Here is a 14,603-nt window from a genome sequence, read left to right as displayed (position 1 = left end):
GGGGAGGGATTTGGGCCAGTTGCCGTGGTCTACGGTGTCCTAGAGCGGGGACACTCCGTTGGAGTAACCAGGCGCTTTACAAACTTAATAATAATAACTGGAGCAAGGTTTACACGTTACATACAGCATTCAGCAGTGTTGAATCCGATAGTTTGACATCTTGTTTTCTGTAAATCTCAAGCTAGTACTCATGCTACTATAGCAGGCCTCTTTACCCGTGTTTGATCTATCTTGTGATAAACTACAGACTGCTATCGATGATACGCTCCATTCTGTAGGCGTTCACTGGTCTTTAGCTAAGGTGTCATGTTGTATATGTGTTTTTATAAGTTTCATGTTTGTTTTACAAAAGATCATCATAACTGGTTGAGAGTTGCAAATGTGAGCAAATGTGCTGTGTCGCAAAGGAAGATTCTCGATGTTGAATCTGACCTTACACCAGAAATGATAGCACTTTAGGGAGTGGGTGCAGTGTTACTTAAAAAGAAAAGTGTTGTTCTTAGCCCTCTCTATTTTTAACTGTTGCATTTTAACAGGTTTTAATGGGAAACATCGGTGACATCGCTGTGTTTACACCGCAATACCTTTACAACGCGGATATTACAACGCAAGTTATTACAATGACTTGCGCTGGATGGCGCTCTAACCTAAGGAATAGTATGATTTACTATTCCAACACCTCGCTACTGTACCGTAGGCTGGGGTTGGAATACTAAATCATACTATTCCTAAATCCAGCGCCCTCCAGCGCAAGTTGTTGTAAGGACTTGAGTTGTAATGCCTGCGTTGTAATGCCTGCGTTGTAAAGGTATCGCAGTGTAAACACCCCGATGTCACGTCATATATTCGTTTTTAATATATGGCTTTTTAGTTCACCTGTGTTAGCACTTAATCTTATATTGCACTTGTGGAAGAATTTAGGGCTCTATTGTAATTATTTTAATTAATTGTTCAATAAAGAATCTATCCATCTATCTGTCTGTCTATCTCTCTATCTATCTATCTATCTACCTACCTATCAATCTTGATGTTGTTTAGTGATTTGATCAATGCTTCTTTATTGTTCTGTTTGGGTTTCCTGACCAATATTTGGTTTATTCTTGTGTTTACACTTCTAGATGGCACAATTGCAGGACAGTGTCCCACAGAAGAAGGCCTTGGGAGGTCCGAAATGCATTTGGGCAACTAATCAAGCTGTAATCAATGATGTTTTTCATATCATGTTTTAATTGGGTGCGTTGGATTATGTTGAAGGATGGAATACATTAACAGTGCTAATTGCAGTGGAGTTATTCATAGATGAAGTAATAAAGTCATGGGTAGGAAAAGTGAAAGAACATGGTTGTAATCACAAGTGTCACTGTGCCAGTGCACCCCTATAAGGCGACCGCCTGGCGCAGATAAGTGCCGTGCCATAAGGGTGTTGCCGTTGTCAGCCGCCCCTGCCATCCCATTCGCCGAACCACATACCACCACAGCCTGATCGTTGTCCGACTAGCCTGCGGTAAGAAGTCTGTGCGCTGTATATCAAATGCAGAAGGGGAGTCTTCCTCATAGCCATATGCTCTAGAGCGAACGCCGGGTCCACCAGGGAAGCGCGGCCAAACATTGGTATACCCAGAGAAGTCGAAAACAGAGTTCAGGTGTGCAGAACAGAGGTTTCGATCTTCAATGTTGAATACCTCGTCCGCCAAACTCCTGGTTCAGCCACTCTAGTTAGCATCGTGCAAAAGGTCATGTTTCCGCCAGCAGAGCCTACACTTGCCGCACGTGTGGAAACCTTTTTTTTGTAAATCTTTTTATTGTAATAATCACACATAACATAACATTGCCATTACTGCAATGTACATTTGCATTGAGACAGAGTCCAACAGTGGGCAAACATCGTTGATTTAAAGCAGGCCTCCTTAAGACGGCTCCACAGGATCAACTTGATCGGCGGGCATGCAGAGCATCCCTCTATCTTCATTCCACTTTCCCCAAATTTTGGTCCATTTGTTTGGGCAGCCTCTTTCGTCATAGACCACCCTCTCAGCCTGCATACACCAGTCCATCTTCGCCTTCCACTCAGAGCTGGCATGGATGTACCCCTTCACATCTTGGCTATGTTGCGTTTGGCCGCCATAAAGCTCAATCTTTACTGTTCAGGTCTGTAGACTCCCATATATTCAATAGGCACAACTTTGCCGACACCGTCATGGCTCCCCTGCACACATTTATAATACCTGTGGAAACCTTTCATCAACGATCCAACTGACATCATTTCTCAGGTCATCTCCCATATTTAGGGAGGATATTCTGAAGTATTTGTGTTCCTGTTTTGGGCCATCAAGCAAAGCATGGTGGTTCCTAAAGGGAAAGCAAATAAATTACCCAAATTCCCAATGTGCAATGTACATTAGTTGGTTATTTTTCAAAACCAAACTTCCACTTTGAGAGTTTGCATTTACAACACAATAAGGTTGTTGTGCAGGTGCACTGAAAATGGTGAAACAGCAGAGCATTAGTAGGTTCCGATGAGTCGCAGTGCCAACGGCTCCTTTGATGGCACAAAGATCTCCGCGAGGCACGTGGCAATCTCTAAATATAGTGGGCTACATCTTTCCGCTACCCTAACAGAATGGAGTAGAGCCACCAAGGGGAAAATAAGCCCCTTAGATGTATCCAGATTAGCTCTGCCTATTAAAACCTATTCACACTTGGAACTGCTGTAACGCTGTCAAGTCCTCTCTCATGACATCTCATACTTCAATGGGTGAATTCTCAAAACTGGACTTGCATGCTTGGGTTCTCGCATCCTGCAGATCCTATGCGTTTTCGGCCAGAATTCCGGGCTCCACACTAACCCCGCTAAATCAGTGCTGTTCCCGGTCTGCGGCCATCAGGGCAGGAGCACCTGGACGTCCCAGTTGAGAAATGCTTTGAACGGATTTCAATACCTGGGGGTATATATATCCACCTGTCAGCAGATTTCATGGTCGCGCAATATAACCCCGCTCCTTGCTGGCCTCCGCAACAACATAACCACATGGTCTTTCTTGCCCCTTTCCTTATATGGGCGGTCGGCTATTTTTAAAATGGTATCTCACCTTTGAGTACTTTATTGTCTTCAGAATTACCCGTACTATATACATCGGGCGTGTTTTGCACAGATTAATGCTCTACTCAATAAATTCTTATGGGGGGGAGGGGCGATACATGTCGCACTTCAGATATGCACCCAATCCCATTCGCCTCACTTGGGGTGGGATACCCTCACCCGCCCCTACACACAAGGGGGGTTCGGCATACTCAATCTCGAACTTTATTATACCTGCGCGCAGGCCCATTACGCGCATTTCTTGTTTCACCCCCCCCCCCCAGATACATGCCTCAGGTGGCGGTCGAACAATGGCTATCGGATCCTATTCCATTAGACGGCGCTATCTTCGCTGCCGGCGCTGGCCGTGCGGACGCTCAGTCCCCGATCACTACCACTGTTAAGGCGTGCCAACATATTGTTACATATTGTTACCCTATGCTGTACTCGCCACTGCTTCCCTTGTCATACCACCCGCAAATGCCAGTCCTGCAGGAGGGAGTATTTAAGAAAACGTCAGCCAAACATGGAATTAAGACTTGGGGGGACCTCTAGCTCCAGGGTATATTCCGAACCTCGCAACAACTTTTCTCCGCGCTACCCCCCTCCCCCATGGGCCTATTTTTATACACCCGATTGCGGCAGGGTTTCAAAGCACATACTCCTTTCTTCCCCCGAGAGCCACCTGAAGTCGCTACGCTTCGCCTTATATTGGCTGGGGATGCAGCACCTCATCTAGTTTCCTCCTTCTACCACTCTCTGTACACCACTCAGTGCACTTCACAAACTTCCTCCAAGGATAAATGGTCTGTAGAATTGGCGTTAGCTATAACTGAGGGGCAGTGGACCTTTTGCTGTGGGCAAACGGAGCACAGTACGTCCAGTAGCCGCCTCCGGATCCTTCACTATAAATATTTACACCGTACATATTATACACCAGCTAAACTTCATCGCTTCCAGCTGCGTGATGATGATAAGTGTGATCGATGCGGGGCCACAGGGGCTGACTTCCTTCACATGGCATGGGACTGTGCTGTTGTACAAGAGTATTAGCTCCGGGGCTTGGAAGCCCTGGAACAAATGACATCGCTACATCTCCCACATACTCCCCTTTTTGCTCTGCTTGGCTATACCGCAATCATAGCAGTGAAACACAGACATTTTTTTTCGTTCAGTCTCCTCCTCGCTAAACGGGGTTTCGCATGCCGATGGGGCCGGGGTCGGGCACCTAAATTTAAGGAATGGATCCGGGTTATGGTCTTCTGGCAGGACCAAATGTACGTGTTTGCTGAACTGCTCCCACTAACCTCCCGCCCTCGGGACAACTGGGGACCCCTCACAACATATCTGCTTACACACCCTGTTGTGGACTTTGATAATACACAGCCTGACACTGTGGCACCCACCTGAACCCCTCAGACCCTTTACAGGATGCTACGTGACCCTCTCCCCCCACTCTTTTGAACTTGACTTATAATTGAATGCTGCTACAGTGTGTACTTTTTGGATGTCTTTTATTATGTTGCCCCTAATGCCTTTATGTATGGATCATTCACTCACCGTGTTTTACTGGCCCTCAGATCAACCTCGCTGGTTTACTGTACCTGTTTCATCTGTACACTTGCAACAATACCCTGTCTGTACTTTTGTCTGCCTGCTTTGTATTTTTGAAAAAGTATAAATAAACATTAAAAAAAAGACTGGTGGTATAATTCACCCATGAACCCGGCGTTCGCTCTAGAGCATATGGCTATGAGGAAGACTCCCCTTCTGCATTTATTATACAGCGCACAGAGTCTCGACTTCTTACTGCACGCTAGTCGGACAACGATCAGGCTGTGGTGGTATGTGGTTCGGCGAATGGGATGGCAGGGGCAGCTGACACAGGCAACACCCTTATGGCATGGCACTTACCTGCGCCAGGCGGTCGCCTTAAAGGGGTTCCACCAGTGGGACCTAATTGGCATCTCCACCTTGGGGGACGTCATCCGGGGTACAGTTCTCAAAACGTTTCAGCGGCTCCAGGAAGAGTTCCAGTTACACAAAACACAATTCTTTAGATACTTCCAGCTGCGACACGCCTTGACTCCCTCACTGGTGAACATAGCAGATCTCCCTTAATTTAATCCATTAGAAGGACGACTTCTTACGGGGGACCTGGGCTCACATAAAATAAGACAAATATACCAGACACTAATCACACATGACCTTGCAGAAGACTAGGAGTGCATGGGAGGAAGATATTCCAGACCTGGCGGACGATGATTGGGCAGAGGCAATAGCTAGTCCCCGGGGCGCTGCGGTGGCTTCCAGATTTCGTCTTATACAGTTTAAATACATACACGGTGTGTACTACACCCAGTCGCGCCTCTGGAGGATGGGAGTTGTGGCGTCCGCCTTGTGTTCGCGTTGCGACAGGGAGGAGGGGACTTTCTTTCACACGGTGTGGAGTTGTACGGCTCTACAGCCCTTCTGGTGCAAGGTTTTGGCCTGTCTCAGGGAGGTATTATCCTGGGACCTCCCGCAGGAGCCCTGCTTGGCCCTCCTCCACAGCACTGAGGACATTGGTGGCAATAGATACAAGCAACATCTACTCTTCTTAGCCCTAGTTATCGCCAAACGGGATATTGCACAACTATGGAAGGGCACTTCTCCCCCAACAATGGGAAAGTGGCAAGGCGAACTGGATAAGTGTATGGGAGCTGAAATGGCTGTATTCCAGTCTTGGGGTTGTCCCCAAAAGCATAGAAAAATTTGGTCTAGATGGGCTGCATAGATATTGACCTTCCGCATCTTCCATCACAATCCCCATAGGGGTGAATCACTGGGCATTCTGCTGTCTGCTATGTATAAGGTGTGCTTTTGTCCTTCTGGGTGTATAAAAGATTGAATAATTGTTTGCAGGGACGGGTGGGGTGGGGTAGTCTGCTTACACTTCTTAGTGTGTTTTTCTTTGTTTCGCTCACAAAGTGTACTCACAGATAATTCCATAAGTGGTAATCCTGTTGGGCCCTCGCCCATGTGGTACTCTTAAAACTCAATAAGTTTTTTTTTAAACTTTACTTGCATGAACCTTGAACCCTGAGACAAAGAGCTCAAGCAGTAAGTGAGCAGCTCAATGACAGACGGGGGATTGCAGGATCTTCTAGGCTTCAATGCATCGTCCATGAGAGTGGTCCTGTTTGCCGCAGGTAGATGTGCCTCTTGCGGCCTAAAGAGGACAAGTGATGGAACCAGTTGACGGCCCATCAAATCAAGTCTACCCCATCCAGTCACCTCTTCCACCCTGAAGATCCCAGACACACGCTGCCAGTTTAATTGGGGTGTTGGGGGAGGTAGTCTTTCTACCTTGGAAGACGTCCATCCTTTAGGCTGTTCCCCATTTTTTATTTGGATGCCTGGATGTTGGAATTCAGTACCTTTTATAAGACAGCTGTTTGCACTCAAGGCCACCTGCCCAGTTGCCAAACCATCAGTTCTGAGAAGTAATGGCACATGATACCTTACATGAGTTGCCTAAAACATGTAATATGTTAGAGCTGCATTTACTTGTGAAAGCCATATTGAAAAAACATATCTGCTGCTAAATAAATACAATGTGACCTCCAATGTGTAACCTTTGGCCGACAAATGTAATCACATTTCATCCAGAGGAGACAAATGATGAAATCAAATTTCATTTACCGTGCACACTGACAGCGGTTTGGGGATGTGAAGCATCACCTGCCTGAATCACCTCTGTGCATTCATGTGGGATATACATTGCTGCCTCAAGAACTAATACATTACCATTACACTTATTAATAATTCTTCCCTCTGCTTAAAGAGACACACAATATACATACAACTTAAGGGAGGAGATACTTTACATGATCAGTGTTTTAAAAACACACATAACACAGAAAAGGTGAGGGAGGAGCTGCCCGTTGCTTGCCAAGTGGACATTCGTTGGTGAATAGATCAGAGGAAGGCAGGCTTCAGATGCCTCCTGTCTGCAGGAGCCTGAGCTCAGTGCTAGCCAGGGGAATACTTTTTGTTTGTAGCTCACACAGCTGGGCTGGGGGGCTCAGGGGTGGACGAAAAAAGAAAGCAAAGCTACTCATGCCCCAAAATTGGATCATCTGATAGAGACATCTAGCTGCAGATTCCTTAACTTTTGAATTCTCCCCAGGCATCGGACTGGATCCGGACATTTTTAGGCAGTACCTCTGCGTGCCGGTAGACGGCACCGTACGACTTCCTGATGATGTCGACTCCGGTTATGACATCAGTGGAGACATATAAGTCCCATCCGGTGCGTGCGTGGACAACAGCTTCTCCTTTTCCACACTGCAATGCGGATCTCGAGAAGCAGTTCCTTAGGTTGGTTTATGGCCTACTTCGACAGCTTTTGTTGGTTGGAAATAGTGTGCTTTTCTCATGTCTTTGGTCTTTAACCCTTGTGGGTCTTGTACATGACATATGTTGGCTACAGACCCGCATTCCGTTTGTATGTGGTGTTTGGGAGAACACCACAACTGCCAGAAGCTGAAGCCAAAGGTGCTCAAGGAATGCCATATGAAACTCCTTGCGGCACGGCTGCTGTGGTCTTCAGAGACTTCACGTCAGCCTCGGTCTTTTTCTTCTCAGGTGTTTGAAGTTGCAGCACCCCGTGACTTCCCCGCGTGGAGATTCTGTCTCCCACAGCTCCTCCCACTCTCCAGTTAAGGAGACCGCACACGACTCCACCCCACACCTCCCCATCATTCTGGGAGCCAGGGCGTTGATCGACCGAATGAGAGAATATTACTATCCTTTACATCTCCTCTTTGGGCTCCCACCTTCCCCTGGAGCACCGTCGAGCCACTCGTAGGTGAGAGAAGCCACACTGACGGGTTCGCCCTTGGTTTCAGTTGTGCCATCCGAGGCAATGGGTTGGCGTAGGTCGGCTGACTTCGCTTCGGTGCCGGTGCATAGCCCTTCCGGGTTTCCACCTTCTGCGTTTGTTCTTGATCAACCGACTATGGAATAGACGTCGACAGCACCTATCAGAGCCATTTCTCCTCCTCTCAGTGTCCAGGCATCACCTTCTCAGCGTCGATCGATGTCGGGTGCCAAGTCGATAGAGCCAACTCAAGGAAATGTTGATTTTCCACTTTCCTTTCATGGTGGGGCTTCTGAAAGAGGTAACATGGAGGAGTCCGGGTTATTATAGTCTATTGCTGACACTAATCCAACTTGTGTAGAGGAGAGTTGGCTTTCTGCACTTGGTGAAGCTAGTCCCTAGCCTCAGGACTACTGTCTCCTCCAAGTCGTGCTACTGAGGCGAGTTCCTCTTTTGTAGGAAGGAGAGGAGCTATTGTTTTGGAATTATCTCTGCCTACGGTGGAGAAGTCCATCGATCCCCTGATTGATGTCCTTCATCAAGGTCAGACAGCGGTGGAGCCTGTTCTCCCATATAGTGAAGCCCTGTACGACATACTGTTGGGTACTTGGGCTAAGACTGATACTGGGGTCTCGGTGGATCATGCTATATGCCTGACCCTAGAGACCCCGCTTGTGTCCTCAAGCATCCTACCTCTTGTAGTTTGGTAAATTGGGTGGCTTCAGCCTCACAGAATATGGATTCTCTACCTAATGTTCCATCGAATAGAGAATCTAGGAGGCAAGATTCATGTGGCAGGCATATTTTTCCTCAAATTATGCTTTAAGGTCCACTAACACGTCTTGTGTTTTGGGGCATTGTACTCACGCTTTGTGGGATTCCTTGCAGACTATGTTGTCATTGTTTCCAGGTGGACTCTGTTCTAATATAAAACAGTTGATTCAGGATGGCCAACAGGCGGCTATGCTGATTATTAGATGTGGCATAGATACCACTGATTCAGAGGGTTGGGCCATGGCATCCTCTGTGGCGCTACATCGTCATGCCTTATTAAGTAACTCAGCCTTTTCAGAGACTGACCAAGCTGCGTTGATCGATATGCCCTTTGATGGCACCCATCTTTTCAGTGTCCAGGCCGACTCGGCTATACGGCGTTTCCATGATAGAAGAAGTGAGGCAGAGTCCTAACATCTCTTTTTCTAATTATATACCCATTTGATTTTTCCCGATACTAGGGTTATAGGGGTATATTTATCTTTTGGTTCTTCCACAGCTGACCATGTTCTAGCGTTAGCATGGTGGTATACGTTCTGCCTGTTGATGACATCTGATATGGTGTTCCTGTGGTTAGAAGATATTATTGTTTCAAGACTGTCTTTGACAGGTTATGTGGTGCAAGGATACCTACTGCATAGGTTTTTCCCTCCCCTTTTTTCCTCTGAAGATGGGCTACATGCTCAAGAGGTCATTTTCTTGTTATGTTTCTTCCGGTTAGGAAGTTTACCTATGCCTCAAGCTTCTTTGGAAGCAGTTTGGTATGCTAGTATGCATTACTATTTTTAGGGGCATATGTACAAGCCCCTATCGCCACGGGAACGTCACTTTTTGTGACACTTCCGTGGCGATAGGGGCTTTGCCTTATTTATAAGGCAGCGTTAAGCCACTTATCGTGGCTTAACGCTGCCTTGTAAATAAGGCCCCCTTTCACGCTATGCTTAGCGTGAAAGGGGTGGAAGTGGGCCTTGCGGTGGGCGTTCCACCACAACACCCATTGATCTTGACACTGCCCCCTATTTACAAGTGCAGCGTAAATAGGATTCAGAGCCAAAATTAAGACCAGGGAAAACCTGGTCTTAACTTGGCGAAACGAGGAGAAATCCTTTTTTTCTCCTAGTTTTTGCTTTTTTAACGTGTGCTGCCTTGTGCAGCACACATACAAAAAGCAAAATTGCTTTCATTGTTTATGTGTAGGAAGGTGACCCTTCCTGCACATAAACAATCCTTTAAAAAAATTATTTTGTAACTTCCATGTGTGTGGTGCATTAAGCAGCACACATAGAAGTGACAAAACGGTATTGAAAGATTGTTTATGTGCAGGAAGGGACACCTTCTTACACATAAACAATCTTCCCCTGCATGCAGACACCCTTGTACTACGGTACAAGGGTGCTTATTCTTAACATCTACTCTGAATTTCTACTTCAGTGTAATTTTGGGTCTGTTTTGACGAAGATTTCCACTGGGACATTCTTGTTTGATTGGTCCTTCATTTGTTTGCAGTTTTCTTTGCTAGTTTTACTGGCGTGCAGCGTGCTTCAGATTCAATGGGTGCACGGACTGCTTTCACGTTAGGTGATTTTTGGTACGGTTATGCTACCCTATGATGGGATTATGCCAACTTTGCCATGTTGTGTGTTCCTTGCCTGCGCATGGAGTTTTGTTCCTTGAGATGTATTTGTGGAAGAGGTGTGGGGCAGTGGCCAGGGCGCCTGACTCTGGACCATGGGGTTCACGGTTCGATTCCCAGTGCCAGTGGCAGGTCAGCCCAGCACCATGTGAGTCTGGGCGATAGCTTGCTTAATCTTCCCGACGGCCCCCAGCGCCGGGACACCTCTCCGGAGGTAGCTGTGCGCTTTACAAATGCTGGTATTTCATTTCATTTCTCATTCTTGGGGACACTACATTTGGCAGGTTCAAGGGCTCTATTTTGTATGCTTATAAATTATTGTGTTACTAACGCTTACCTCTATTATGAAGGTTTCTGGCCTACTTTCTTTCTTGGAACATGGTTGTTCTGTGATCACTGCTTGCTATGTTATCTGGAATGCAGTGTCAGAACATGTTTAGTTAGTTATCCTGAAAATTTGGAAAGGGTCCAGCCATTCTGGATATATGTTGGACACCCCAGATCTAGACCCTCGCTCCATATGCAGACAGATTTGGGATCTGCAATGAACATACTCCGTGGGCATTGCAGATTCTTACAAAACACTGAAACCTTCTGAGGAGCCTCGCAAAGAGTCCAGTCCCAGTTGGGCGAACAAGGACTCACTTCAGTATTCACCAAGAGGCCTGCAGAAGATCCCAGTCGTGGTCAGTGGCTGTCGACAATGAAGACTGATCCTAGGCAATGAAACTTGGCTGGGTCCAGAGCAGACTCTGGCTGATGCTGAGTGCCTGTGCCTTGGGCTCTCACAAGGAAAACAATCTGTAGGGAAGGCTGCTGTGCTTCCTCACTAAAGACCACGGAATTACATGATAAACATGTGCATGGACTTCATTAAGGTATGAAGTAGGATTGTCGGGGCTCCTGCACATTGTTAGTACCAGTGACGTAGAGTCCTACGGTATGACTGCATTTTTAAGTAGGCCTGAATCCATCATAGTTTATGGAAGTCATCGTCTTCTCAATCTTAGGTAATGGAAGTAACCATTTTCCTCAATTTATGCAGAATCATTGTCATGTCTGCCACTAAAGCAGATGTCGTCTGATCTTATCTTTCTAAGAAACTGTGAAAGTGTCAAGTCATTCAGGTAAAGGCATAGATATAACACCTGATGCAACATCAGCTTGGGACAAGTGTCTACTTATCACTATGTCAAGGTCAAATAAGAAAAAAATACAGACATATTACTAAAATAGTGTAGTCTGAATTGACATCCTTTCACCTTGTATGTTCATAAGGAAACGGCTGGGACGCATACCTTAATGCACACAACCTATGTCAGACATTCCTAAACTTATGTCAGAAATTGCATTCTCTGATAAGATTTAGTAAATAAGGGCTACTGCTTGACCACTTGCCAAGAGAGGTCCTTTGCCCAGATTATTGCACGAGATTCTGTCAAAAACGGTCTAACCAACTCCCGGCACACTTCGAAGATGCTATATCTCACCTGCTACTGATAAAGGTTCAGATGCAAACTCAGCACATTTTTGCCCTTCGCAGAGAACACTGCCTTCACGCCTTCGCAGATAATGACAGCTCTTGCTGTCAACAAGGTATGCAGTTCGTCTTTTCTCCCTAAGAAACTTTAGATTGCAAGTTGCTCTACTTTCCATGCACACTTGTAGCGCATAGAGGTAGGTTTTAGGTGTAAGGTTTTAAATTACATTTTAAACATGTTAGAGATTTTCATTTTGTTCTCGTTGCTCATAATGTGCCATCTTGCAGTTTTTATGATATCCTGTGTAGTTATTTTAGATATGCTGTGAAACAGGTTCCTTTTGGTGAAATAAATGCTTTTAGTTAAACTGTATTCTTTTTAGTGCAGTGTGTGTGTGATATAGGTTTGTTTTTGTTACCACCGCGCCCCTAATCCCGTTGTAGGGATTGTTAGTAACCCAAAGGCAATAACTCTACTCCAAGGTATTGGGTGAGGTTCTGCGGGGCTACAATAATCTGCCTTTCACATTCAGAGCTGGTTCATTGCACTGAGGGGCATATTTACAAGAACGTGGCGGAGCTCAGGCTAGTTCCAAAATTGCCAACGCTGCGCTCCGTCACTTTAGAAACGCAGGGATGCACTGTTTTTATAATATTTGCCACATCCCAGTGTCTCTCCCTCTGCTGGCGCTAAATTCAGCTGCCTAGTGCCAATGCAGGCACCCTTGCACCAGAGTGCAAGGGTGCCCCAGACTGCCCCAGACTGCAAGGGTGCCTGCCTTGAGGGAATGATTGTTTATGTGCACGATGGTTTCCGTCCTGCACATAAACAATCCAGAATGCTGATTTGCAAATGTGCAGCACACTTAGAAGTTGCACATCGTCCCTTTCTGCTCATAAACAATCATTTATGACAATTTGCTGTTTCTATGTGTGCTGCACAATGCAGCACACATAGAAACAGGAAAAACTAAGAGAAATAAATAATTTCTCCTTGTTTCACAGTGTTAAGACCAGGTTTTCCCTGGTCTTAATTGTGGCGCTGATTCCTGTTTACGCAACCCTTGTAAATAGGGAGAAGTGTCAAAATCAATGGGTGCTGCAACGGAACGCCCACTGCAACACCCATTGTCCACCCCTTTCACGTTAAGTCTAGCATGAAAGGGGGCCTTATTTACAACGCGGCGCTTAACGCCGCCTTGTAAATGAGGCGAAGCTCCTATCGCCACAGGAACGTTTTTAAAAGTGACGTCCCTGTGGCGATAGGGGCTTGTAAATATGCCTCTGAGTTCTCCCATGTCACCTGTGGGTGGGAAAGCAGACGTTGTAGAACAACACCATAGTCATAGTTTACGCAACACCAGCTGACCCTCTTAGCCCTCCCTAAGTCCCATATAGCGACCCCCCACACCCAAGCGCGAGCCGCCTTGCCATGGCATGACCACCTCATAATACACTGTGCGTCTTGTTTGAGGCTCAGTTCTAATGAAGAGAATGGTGAGGTTGTCGAACAGTACCTACCTTGGTGAGGCTGGCATCCTTTGATGTATCGGATGACGCTGATGGTCGTCAGGGTGTTAATGCTGACCAGACCAAACAAGAGGATTAGAAACCCATCTACCTAATGAGAAAGAGAGAAATAACCTTAAGCGGGTCAAGGGAGAGGGGGCAGGGTTCAGGGCTGACGGGGTGCTAACAAGATGATACTTCATGACTGCGCCATATACGTAGGAACTTTGGGGCACATGCATCAACATAAGGAATTGCGATTCCTTAATAGGGATTATTAAGGAACCGCTATTTAGGAATCGCAGTTCCTTATGCATGTAGGAATCGCTAAATAAATTGCAATGAGCGATTCGCTATAGGGAATACCTTCCCAGTCATAATAGGGAGTAACTTCCCATTCATTCCTATGGGCCTAGGGGCCCATAGGAATGAATGGGAAACCATTCGCAATTTGAAGTTATCAAAAAGGTAATCGCAATTTGCGCATGCAATTTTAAGGGTGCTAGGTGGCCAAAAGGTCACCCTGATGGACCCCCAAAATTGGCATGTGCACATGTGGCACACACACAAGCCCCAAGGGCATGTGTGTGCGCCACATGGCAGTTAGAAAAATGCAATTTTGTGCATTCATCTAAGGAATTGCAAATTACCATCAACGTGAAGTTGATGGTAATTTGCCATTCCTTAATGCAAAGTCGCATTCTGAGAATGCTTCTTGCATTGCATTTCGGGAGTCGCAAATTGCGATTCCCTCACTGCATTCGCAAAATAGGTAATCGCAAATTTTGCGATTACCTATTTTGCGAACAGCTTTGGGCTTGATGCATCCCAAAAGGCTAATTACCGTTCTCAAAATGGCCGATTCAGGGAATCGGTCCGTTTTCAACTGGTAATTAGCTTGTTGCATGTGCCCTTAAGTGTAATCATTTACATACAGCCAAGAATGCAATAACATTTGTGTGCAGTTATAGAAAGTGCACGGCGAATAGTCACACACTAACTCCACATAGTTCATGCAAAATTGTTTATGTCAGTGACGAAGTTCTACATACTTCCCAATTTTTGCTTTTGCGAATTTTGAGAAGTGTTCCCAGATCACCTTGGCCAGTGCACAAAGATTTCAGCATTGCGTGATCATTTTCACTCTAATTCAACACAGCGTACGCACTCTTTTTGGAAAGTACATTTAATGCAAAAAGATGTGATTGGTGTTGAAGAAGTCTCTGTGCGCATTAGATGATCCAACGAGGCAAAATGTTAACAT

This window comes from Triturus cristatus, chromosome 9 (assembly GCF_964204655.1).
Source record: "Triturus cristatus chromosome 9, aTriCri1.1, whole genome shotgun sequence".
Taxonomy (NCBI): domain Eukaryota; kingdom Metazoa; phylum Chordata; class Amphibia; order Caudata; family Salamandridae; genus Triturus; species Triturus cristatus.
Note: the sequence above shows the minus strand (reverse complement) of the source record.